Source organism: Chelonoidis abingdonii, chromosome 1 (assembly GCF_003597395.2).
Source record: "Chelonoidis abingdonii isolate Lonesome George chromosome 1, CheloAbing_2.0, whole genome shotgun sequence".
Lineage (NCBI taxonomy): Eukaryota > Metazoa > Chordata > Testudines > Testudinidae > Chelonoidis > Chelonoidis abingdonii.
Window position 1 is genome coordinate 372,273,327 of NC_133769.1, and position 11,546 is coordinate 372,284,872.

The 11,546-nt window shown below is 44.6% G+C and overlaps 1 pseudogene; it reads right to left on the reverse strand.

Annotated features, from left to right (window-relative positions):
• Positions 1 to 8,187: 8,187 nt before the first annotated feature.
• LOC116833920 (olfactory receptor 52M1-like) lies at positions 8,188 to 9,135 on the reverse strand (annotated as a pseudogene).
• Positions 9,136 to 11,546: the final 2,411 nt, after the last annotated feature.

Here is an 11,546-nt window from a genome sequence, read left to right on the forward strand (position 1 = left end):
GCACCCAAAGATCCACTGTTATTTGTAGTCATCAGACCTTTTCTGGACGATGGTAAATCATCCTCCCATAAAAGACAAAAAGTGGGATGTAGTACGTGAGGGCCTGAACTAACATTGGTATAACTGGTATTAGGCTAGCCGGAACGAAAGTAATCGGCAAGACTTGCTAACTAAGTCAAGAGTTAAGCCTGAGCCAGAGCAGGCCGCTCAAAACTGTAAGGAACGGGCACTCGCAAGGAATATCGTGCAAACCACTGACTCGCTTCGAAAGGGGACGGATTCTAGAAAAAGGAAATGCGTATCTAATTCCTCCATTTCATAAGGTGTTTGACAAGGTTCCACCAGGGAACTGTGTTAAAGTTGAAAAGATGGGATGAATAAGAAGTGATGGTGGATCAAATGTTAAAGGGAGAACCCAGTCATACCAAGGGGAACGTCAGGCTTGGAAGGAGGTTACTATATGTGTCCGCAGATATCGGTTTGGGGACAATTTATTACCCTTTCTATGACTTGCAAAGAGCGGATGGCAATAAGTTGCGGCTGACACAAGCGGGTATTGCTAACACGGAGGAGGAGGAACATCAGGTAAATCTGGACCACTGTAAACGAGAAGTGTAGAAAATATAGGAAAAGCAGGTCATGCCACTAGGATATAAGCATTTTAGATAACTTGGGGAACGCTCGTTAACCGACCGAGAGGAGAAACTGGATTGTATATAGAACTTACCCAATAGCATAGGCGTTAAAAATAGCCAATGGGTTCGGGTGCATCAGGCGAGGTATTCCAGCAAGGAGAAGGAGTGTTATGGTAAAAACGCCGTGGACCATGGATTTTCGTGTGAGTTCGGTGTCCCATGTTAAGAGGATAATCAAACTTGACACAGTTCAGAGATGGTCTACTAGGGATATCAAGGAATGGAAATTTGCGTTATGAAGAGCACCAAAGACTGGCTTTTAACCTGCCAAAAGAACTCCGGTGATATCTTGCCTTATAAATAATCAGTGGATTACGAGCACGGAGAGGAATGATTTAATTTAGTTAAATGATTGCACAAGGAAATGGGTACAAACGGATTAGGAAGTTAGACTGAAATTAGACGATTCAACCATTAGGGGATGAAGTGGGTGACCTCAAGGGAAGTATGGGGCAAAGACGTATCGGCTTTAAGATAACTGATAATATGAATGGATGTATGAGGATAGTTTAATGGGATTGATTCTGATAACGCAATAATATGCTCAACTCTGAGGAATTTAGGATGGATTGACTCTGCAAGAATCTTCTTGGGTGCTTGGTGGTGATTCTTGCTCAATGATCATGGTTGTGATCTATAATTTGGGTCGGGAGAATTCCTCAGGTGATTGAGAAAGGCCTTGAAGGTTGTTTTCGCCTTCCTGACGTGGGGCATGGTCTTGCTGTGGATCTTGCATTTGAGGTCAAATCAGCAATTTTGAGGGATTCAATACTCAGTCATGGTGGGTTTGTATAATGGTATGGTAGGGTTCTGTGCCTGCTTGGCATTAGGTCAGTACTAGATGATCATATGGTCCTCGAATATGAGTCACTGAGTCATGAACGTACTAAGTACAACACTAGAGATGATACCATCACATCCTGACATCCCACAGATAACAGCGAACTATGGTCAACCCAATCCCAAGACAGGGCAAAAGGTATAATGGATAAGTTGTTTGTTCTAACCAACAACAGGTAAGAGCAGCACTTGCTACGTAAGGGGTGTACCTTGCTGGCGTAAGCTTGCACCTCATATAGCAGGAGTGATTTAACTGTTTGTAACTTAACGAATGCAACCTGGGGCGATGTCTTCGTCCGGGAGGGGGAGTGAAGTCGATGCCACTGAAGTGAGTCGAGTCCATTGACCGTGGGTACATTATTTATGTCTATGCTCGGTATACTAATAATCCTGTGGAGAACACTAACGAGTCCAATACGCGCAATAAACTGGCTGGGTGCTCGTACCTATAGACTTGTGGTTATTGGGTTATCTTCGGGTCTGCAGTGTCACTATCTGCGCAGAGCTGGCGACAGCACCAGAGGAAACATCGAACACTGCGCTAGTGATACACCAAGGGACGCACAGCACACACGGTAGTATTACAATGACATAACCTCTTCACAACACTTTCAGCCTAAGTATATCAGATACATTAAAAATCCTTCATCAAAATACAAATTTGAACTCCTTGCAAATACCAATTAACTCCTCAGCCACTGCACATTAAAACCCTCAGACAATCATTTCACAATAAATGAAAACCACATAAGCAAATCGGTTTACTATCTATACTCACTGATTTGAAATCTATAGAGACTTATCGGAGATTTGGAGAGAACCCTGTGCTCGTCTGATTCCCTCTGAGCCCCAAGCATAACAACCAAAAAAAAAACAGCACACACAGAAACTTCCCCGATCAAATTTGAATACCTGGTCCTCCGGATTGGTCTTCTGGTCAGGTGACAGCAGGTACTGAACTGATAACCTTTACATGTCAAAGAGAATAAGTACGTTCGTGCATTTAATTTCTTACTGTTTATGCAACACCCCAAATGTTGAAAGTGTGAAGCCACACTGGCATTGATTTTCCTAACTTTAAAATAAACGAATAATAAACCAGATCCTTAATTATGCACTATATTACGCTGCTACAATTTTCACATCGTAAGGGAAATTTAAGCATTATCTGAATACGAGAGAGTTGCGTCAGTACTTGTTGACTCACTGAACAGTGTAACTTCAAAATCAAAAATCTTGGAGAGCTAAATTCATCGTGACAAGTTTTAATTGCTTCCCTGGCAGATAGCATTTAGCGAGCAATGGTCGTATGAGCTGGAACGCGTCTCCAAACGAGGGGCGAGCTTTACAGGGTACACAGTCGGCATACTTTTGTCACGGGACTGACTAGTGACTTTCCCCCTCAGACGTTTGCTGAGCAATCTGACAAGAGGAATTGATCCGTCCTCCTGAATGCAACTGCGCCACCCAATCAATCAGGTGTCATCAGGAATGTCGTCAAAGTCGGGCATAGAGGGTCACATGAGCGCACCTTAACTGGTATAGGCCTTCTGACCACTTGCATAGTCACTAATCTGCATTGGCTGGCTTTTTGGTTGGTCGGTACAGTGGGCAAGAATTTGCTGGATGTAGTCCAAATCGCCTTAAACCACCAGCCTAAAGGATTGATAGGTTTTTGACTGGGCAGGAACACTTGATAGCCGTCCACCTGTGGCTTAGGGGTTATTGGTGCTCGACCCACGCTGTTTCCAGGTAAGTCACCCTTTGTATTGACATTTTTGCTTAACGTTAGTCTCTCCTGATGCGTTAACAGACCTTCCAGTGTTTAGGTGTCGTCGGTCAGAGTCAAAATGGCAATCATACAGAGGTAGGCAACGCATATCCCAAACCTGCTAGTAACATAAACAGCCTTGGGAAGGTGGCAAGGTGCAATCCAGCCCGAAAGGAAGCACATAAATGTCATACAACCCCCTGGTGAATGAATCTGAACTTATCCTTAGCATACTCGTACTGCATCCCCCTTTGGTTAGTCTATATGTAGATATGATTGGGCACATCCCTAACTTCTCCACATGGCTATCTGTGCTGGCATTGGGATAGTGTCTGGACGAGTTATCGCATTAACTTCGGTTGAGTCCACGCAAAGCATATTCCCATCTGGTTTGGGTACCAGAACCACTTGGAGATGCCCATGCCTGTAGATAGGCGAATTATAACCATCTGTACATGTTTTGGATCTCCGTCCTTAGCACTTGCATGAGAGACACCGTAGGTGGGATTCTAATTGTGAGCATTATCGGTGTCAATGGATGTATGCCAATTCATCCGTCTGGGGTGGCTGAGAACAATGGGGCGAAGCTTATGCACAGCTCTTGTCTGTTGCCGCTGCAGATGTTCCAGGGTTGTGGAGAGATTCACCTCTTCCACGCCACCGTCACTTTTCCCTTCGTAGTAGACTCCATCAGGCCACCCAGCATCATCTCCTCCCTGGGCTGTAAACTGACAAACCTGCAAGTCTCGAGATCTGTTAGAAGAGCTGAGAGGCGGTTGAGTGCTCCGTGTCGCTGCCCAAGCTTTCTGAATGCTGTCATCTACTTCCTGCTCAGACTGGAACTGTTTCCTGGAGACTGGAGACACCAGTTCTTCCTTAGCCTGTAGACTTGGTCCTTCGGGAAGTGATGTAGGTGATGGGGTTGTTTCCGTGGCTGGTGAACCGCTCCCCGCTGGTGCACCGGGTGATATTTCAGGCTCTGGCTGAGCCTCTTGGGTCTGATTGCCTGCTGCTCCTGCCAGTTCCGGCTCGCTGGCACCCTCTGGCTTTGTGGTTGAAGATGTGTTTGCAAGCGCTGGCGTCAGTTCTGGCAATGGTTCTCGTGCTGGTTGCATTTCCAGGTCCGGGTCTGGGACTGGAAGTACTGTGGCTGTTGCAGTCGTTGGCAGGGGATCCGGGTCCACTACCTCTGTCTGGGTCTCTGTTAACACAGACAGGGCCCCTGTGGACGGCTTAGGAACAGGGATGGGTCTGGAAGCTTGCCTGGCTTGGCTGTGTGTAACCATTCCCACCCTCTTGGCCCACTTCACCTGGTTGGCCAAGTCTTCCCCCAGTAACATGGGGATGGGATGATTGTTGTAGACTGCAAAAGTCCACATTCCTGACCAGACTTTGTACTGGACAGGCAGTTCAGCTGTAGGCAAGTCTACAGCTTGTGACATGAAGGGGTAAATTGTCACTTGGGCCTTTGGGTTGATGAATTTGGGGTCCACCAAGGGTTGGTGGATAGCTGAGACTTGTGCCCCCGTGTCTCTCCATGCAATAACCTTCTTTCCGCCCACTCTCAAGGCTTCCCTTCGCTCCGAGGGTATTTGAGAGGCATCTGGGCCTGGGGATCTTTGGTGTGATGGAGCTGAAATGAACTGCACTCGGTTGGGGTTCTTGGTGCAGTTGGCCTTTATATGTCCCAGTTCATTACATTTGAAGCATTGCCTAGCTGACTGGTCACTGGGACGAGGTGGGTTACTGGAGATTGGTGAGGTGAGAGAATAGGGAGCTTTTCTTGGGTTGTAGGTGGGGTTCTGGGTTGCACTTGGTGATAGGGTTTATTGTCAGCGTGCCCCTTGTGGTATTCGCTCCCCTTGATAGTAGCTTTTTTCTTTTCTGCCACTTCCACCCATCTGGCTCCAATCTCCCCCACCTCAGTTACAGTTTTGGGCTTTCCATCTAGGAGGGTTGTATCTTTCGATTTCCTCCAGAACACCCTCTAAAAGAACTGCTCCAATTGATTAGGAGGTGCATTGTCGTCCAGAGATTTAACACTTGGGTCCTGATATCCACGGCTCATAATTTTTTTGCAATGTGGTAGGTGTTCGGGGAAATGACACATCTGGTTTCCATGGTTAGGCTCGAACCTCCGGTGATGGCATGTTCAGTGTTATCCCCATTCTGTATCTGGCCTTTGGTTTGAAAAAGTGATATAGTCATTCATATTTTTTCTTAGGCATTTTCAGCCGCCACCTCTGCTAAAGGGTCCACTGCAGCTGTGGCCCTCAGTTCTATACAGTACTGGTCTTGAGGGATGTTTGTACCAAGGCAGGTCCTTTCAAAATTTTCTAGGAAGGCCTCAGTGTCCATCACCTGCTTGCAGGTGGGAAATTTTCGATGATGTGGAACAATACTGGAGAAGTGTGGTTAGGATTGTTCTGGGGTTCTGTTGTAGCCTGTTCTAATGCCAGGGCCTGCCTCTGGAGTTCCAACTCCGTTAATCGTTTATCTCCAGCTCTCTCCTGTGGGGCAGCCCTCTCTTTCTCTCAGCTCCATCTCCTTTTTGTTTTATTTTCCAGTTCTTGTAGTTTCTTTTCCATTGTCTCACCTGTGGGTCTGCCTCTTTGATTTGTTCCTCTGCATCCAGGCTTTGCCCTAGGAAGTTCATTGGTTCCTGGTTTTCTGTGTTGGGTGCCCTCTGGTGTTATTGTCTGAACTGCTGGTCTCGCTGCCTCCTTCGGGAGTTGCCTAGCAACAGTGCCTTTTTTTTAAACTCCTTCTACCAGCTATTCCCGACAGAGTTAGAAAGAAAAAAAAAACTTTCTGATTTGCAAAACTGTGTTTTTGCTGCAGTTATGTGACTCACAACTGGAGTCCCTTTGTTTAACAGAGACTTGTTAAATCCTAGTGCCTCTGCCTCAGAGTACTCAGAAGGGAAGACCAAAACTTGCCAGACCTTGCTTTTTAAACAATTCTCCTCTAGCCTGCCCTTTAACACAGCTAGCAGGGGAAATGAGACAAGAAAAAATACCTACTAAATTTTGCTTTTTAAACCCAAACCTCTCAGTTTGCCTGGGCAGAAAGCTAGCAGGGAGAGAAATAAAAAACCTCACTGGCTTTTGGATTCTTAGGCTTTCCTACCCGCTGCTACCATTCATGGTACAAAATCCCCACTTTTTGACCCTTAGCGTCCAAGAGATGGGGTCCAGCATTGAATCTTCTAGCTTAACACCAGCTTAGAACCATTTATAGTACTGCCACCAACCAGGAATTCCAGTGCTGTGCTACACTCTAGTTCCCCCCAAAACCTTGCCCCGGGGAACCCCAAGACCCAGACCCTCTGGGACCTCCAACACAAGAAAGAAAAACCCTTTCCCCAACCGTGCTCTCCCCAGGCTCCCCTCCTGGGTTAACCCTGAGAGATCACTGTGATTCAAAACTCCTTGAATCACAAACAGAGAGGAAAAATTCACCTTCCTCCCTCCTTCTCTTTCCCCCTGCCCAGACTTCTCCCTGAGAGAGAAAGTAATCCTACACAGAGAGAAATTAGCCTCTCTCTCCCCCCTCCCTCCTTTCTCCCCACCATTTCCCTGGTGGATCCAGACCAGTCCCTGGGGTCTCACGCAGAATAAAAACATCAGGTTTTATACAAGAACTTTTCATATAACCGAGAAAATAGTAAAAATTATTCTTTTAAGTTAAAATGATAGGTACAGGGTTTTTTGCAAGGAGGCCACTGGAGATACCCTCCGCCTATGTCATTCAAGCACAAATTAAAAATCTTTCAGAAAAAATACAGAATTTGAAATCCGTTTCAGCCAAATCCACATTAAACTCCTTCAGCCAATGCACAGTTGCAGATAAGAAAACAAACATAAGCCTATCTCGCTTTATCTATCATACTTACTATTTGGAATTATAGCTGTACAGGAGAGATTGGAGAAACTTGGTTGACGTTCTGGTTCCTCTGACCCCAGACGCTGACACAATCGACAAATCTAGTCCCACAAATCCCTCTCAGATTTTCATAAGCTATGCCTGGTCTCCTGGATTTGGTTCTCTGGTCAGGTGGACAGCAGGGCTTCTGAAACTTTTAACCCTTTACAGTCAAGAGGATAGTAAGCTATCTGTTCAATTAACTTTTTTATTCTGTTTTATGACGAGTAGGTTAGATAAATGTCTTCGGGCTGGTTCTAGGGACAAGTATTTGGTCTGCCATGAGGGCAGGGGACTGGACTCGATGACCTCTCGAGGTCCCTTCCAGTCCTAGAGTCTATGAATGTATGAATCTATTAACATTAAACTGCACCAATGTCCCTTAAGTGATTTGCCACAAGACTGCAGAAAATGTATTAGATCTGAGTGGCTCTAATATTTATTTATGTTTCTTTCTTTCATACAGGCATTAGATACAGTGCGCCTGTCAGCTAGTTGCTAAATTTTCTGCCAAAATATTAGAGTTTTTAAGACCCTAAGTAGACCCTGGAATCATGGTTAAACTCCCTTCCCCTCAAAATTCCCCCTCCCCAAAAAAGGCTCCCTTGCAGCTGTGGAGGTTGGGAAGAGGGACATGGAGGGGAAGAGTAGAGAGGATCAAGAGACAGGGAGGTCCTGTTGAGAAGAGTCAGAGCAGAGATGGGTCCTTCTTGGAAGGAGTGTTACAGGGTGGGGCCTTGAGGGTCCAGTTACAAGCAATAAGAAAGGTGACAACTCCATGGGTTATACATAGACTGAGTCCCCAGATTGTCACGCTGACGCAGCACAGTAAGGGCTGTAAAGTGTTTAATGTCTCTGACTGTCCAGTCAGTGATTCAAGGAAGACGGCCCAGCACTTTGTAACCAATCAGCTCTGCACAGAGCTTGGTCTGAACATCTGAGCATCAGGAGGGAACTTTAGGTCCTTTTATGAGTAAATAGTGAGAGCAGCCTGTCCTGGATCTGTTTGGTCCTCTCCCCGTAGATGATGGGGTGTAGCATAGGGGGCACCAGAAGGTAGATATTGGCCATGAGAATGAGGAAATACAGGGGAATAGTGTTACCAATCTGATGCATGACAGAGGAGAAGAGATCTGGTATGTAAAAGATTAAGGTAGCACAGAGGTGGGAGCCACAGGTCCCAAAATCCTTGAGCCGGGCATCCTTTGTGAGCAGACTGAAGATGGCCCTGAGGATCTGGGCATAGGACAGAGCAATAAAAACCACATCCACATTGGGAACAAAGAATGTCACAGAGAGACTGTGGTAACTACTGGCACAGAAGTTGGCGCAGGCGAGATTCACCACAGATATGTGCTTGCAGTGCGTGTGCGGGATGATGTTGGTCTTGCAATATGGCCACTGACTTGTCAGCAAAGGATATGGCAGTACGATTAAGCAGCCAAGCAGCACGACAGCCAAGCCAATCTTTGCTACCACGCAGTTTGTCAGGATGGTGGAATGTCTCAGGGGGTGGCAGATGGCCACATAGCGATCTAAAGCTATGGCCACAAAGATCCCTGATTCCATTGCTGCAAAGCAGTTAATGAAGTACAGTTGGGTGTGGCAGGCACTGAAATTGATCTCCCTGGAATTGAATCAGAAGATGTTCAGGATTTTGGGTAGAATGGACGTGGACATGACCAGGTCGGTAATGGCCAGCATGCATAGGAAATAGTACATGGGCTCATGGAGGCTCGGATCCGTCTTCACGATGAACAGGATGGTGAAGTTCCCCAAGATGGCTATGATGTACATGGTGCAGAAGAGAATGGAGATCCAGACATGGGCAGCCTCCAGGCCAGGAATGCCCAGCAGGATGAAGGTGGAGGGGTTGGTGAAGTCGGTTTTGTTGAAATCTGACATGGAGTAGGGGAGAAGTGTCCAACTCTGAGGCAGAACCGTGTCTCCTGCATGTACCGTATGTTCCCCTGACTTCTTGTATGTGCCCAGGCTCTAGGGTGATGTTCGTAGAAGAAAGGCCTGGATGGAGAAACAATATTTATATGAGACACTACATGCACTACTGAGTGCTGTTCTTATGGGTGAAGCAGATTGGTGGCTCTTCACACACTGAAAAATGACATTTTTGTTATTCAGAGAAATGAATTATGAACAACTGACCCTACTAATGCCAATTCCACACAAGATGATGCTCCATGCATCAATAATTCTAACACATTGTGATGTGGAAACCTTAATAGGCAACAACAAAAAATTCCTTAATGCAATGAAATCCAGGCTAGAGAATACATACTGCAGGGATTTTCCCATTAACATGATTGCTAAAAATCTGAGATTGGAAAATAACCAAACCTTTGTCTAGTCATGTGGCAGGGGAAACATCCCAGCTAGAAAACACCTCAGGGAAAAGACCTGGGCTCCACGGAAACACTGGCTCATTTCCATTAGTGGGCAAAACAAAGACAATGCCTAAGGAATGGGATGGACACTAATCTGCTCTGTACATGCACTCAGTTTTTTTCACTCAATCTCTATAAAGAATAGAGCAGCTAAAGAAGGAGTTTCTGATGAGGGTAACTATCCTTGTGCAATGTACTGAAAATCTGGGACAGTTTAGTTTAGAGAAGAGACAAACAAGGGAACATATGATAGAGGAGAGGAAAAGAAAGAATGAGACTAATTACACATTCAAATGGACAAAGAGAGAACAGTTCCCAAGCAATAATATTTATAGATGCGTCATGTTTTAAAAGTATTAATTCCCCTAAAATGAGGCAAATTATGAGCGAAAAGGATTGAAGTGGCGGATATGGAGACAGAAAAATGGGAATGAAAATTAGGAGTTTGTTGGAGGAATTCATTAGGCAGCTAAAAAGTCACAATTTCACAGTGAAAAAAAGGGGATAACTTTGGCTAAAAACCCAGTTCAGTGAGCAAGGGGAGGCAGTAACTGGGGTAGGGAGGGCAGTGGGGAAAAGAGAATAGATACAGCAAGCAATACAAATGGGATGTTATGAAAGTTGGAAAGGGTTATTAAAGACATCAGGGAAAACTCAATGTTTGACAGAGCTACATATCACAAAAAAGAGGTTATTAAGTATATTAGGAAGAAAATTAATCCCAGAAAAGTTTAACACCAATTATGAGCAGGAGAAAGAAAACTTGTTAATACAGCAGAAAATGTAGATATGTTCAAGAAATAATTTTGCTCTGCATTCGGAAGTAAGCAGAAGGAGATGTTCATATCACATGAGGTGATGGAACACTTTCCACTCCATTAGAAGTCAAGGGGGATTTTAAACAGAATCCATAGTAGAATCTTAGAGTTACGAACACCAGAATTACGAACTGACTGCTCTGCCACACATCTCAGTTGGAATCAGAAGTATGCAATCAGGCACCAATGTTAAACATAAAGTATTTAAAAAAGGGAAATAAAAAAAAGATTTCAGAAGGTTAGGAAACAATAGAAAGTTGGTATTGGATTAGTTTAAAATTAAGGTCTTGGAATATAATTAATCCTAGTCAACAGTAGGCTTTATGGAAAATCAGTCTTGCAAATAAATCTGACTTTATCTTTTAATGAGAGTGCACATTTGGTTGATCAAGGAAACTGTGCAGATGCAATAAACTTTGATTTCTATGAGGAATTTGATTTAATATTGGAAAATATACCAATTAAAAATGAACACAGTGCAATATCAGTAGAGCATATGTAACATGGATATAAACTGGCTAATTAACAGTTCTCATAAAGCAGTTATCGAGAGGCCATTGTCAGTGAATGAGATGAGTGGAGTTCTGCAGGGATCAGTTCTAGGGCCAATGCTATTCAATATTTCCATCAATGATCTGGATAGAAACAGAAAATCACTGACGTAAAAACCTGCAGATGCTCCAAATATTGGCAAAATGGTCTTGTATTTTGTTTGCATGGGTCCAGCTCACTAGACGCTTTTCCCTCTGCCAATGGCATTGGTGAAACTGACTATATCCAGTCCTGGGATCCACATTTCAAAAAGGATGTTGAAAAATTGGGGAGGCTATGGAAAAGCGCTACAAAAATGATTGGAGACTGGGGTAAATGCCGGAGAGTGAGAGATTTAACTTATTAAAAAAAAAAGACAATTGAGTGGAGAATTTCATGGGGAAAAATCAGTGGGTAATAATGGTCTCTGTAATCTAGCAGAGAAAGGCAGAGCAAGACCTAATGGCTGGAGGCTGAAGCCAGAGACACTGTCATTTGAAATAAGGGCCAAATCTTTAGCATTGAAGGTGATTAATTGTTTGGAGACACCACAAAGAAAAGTGGT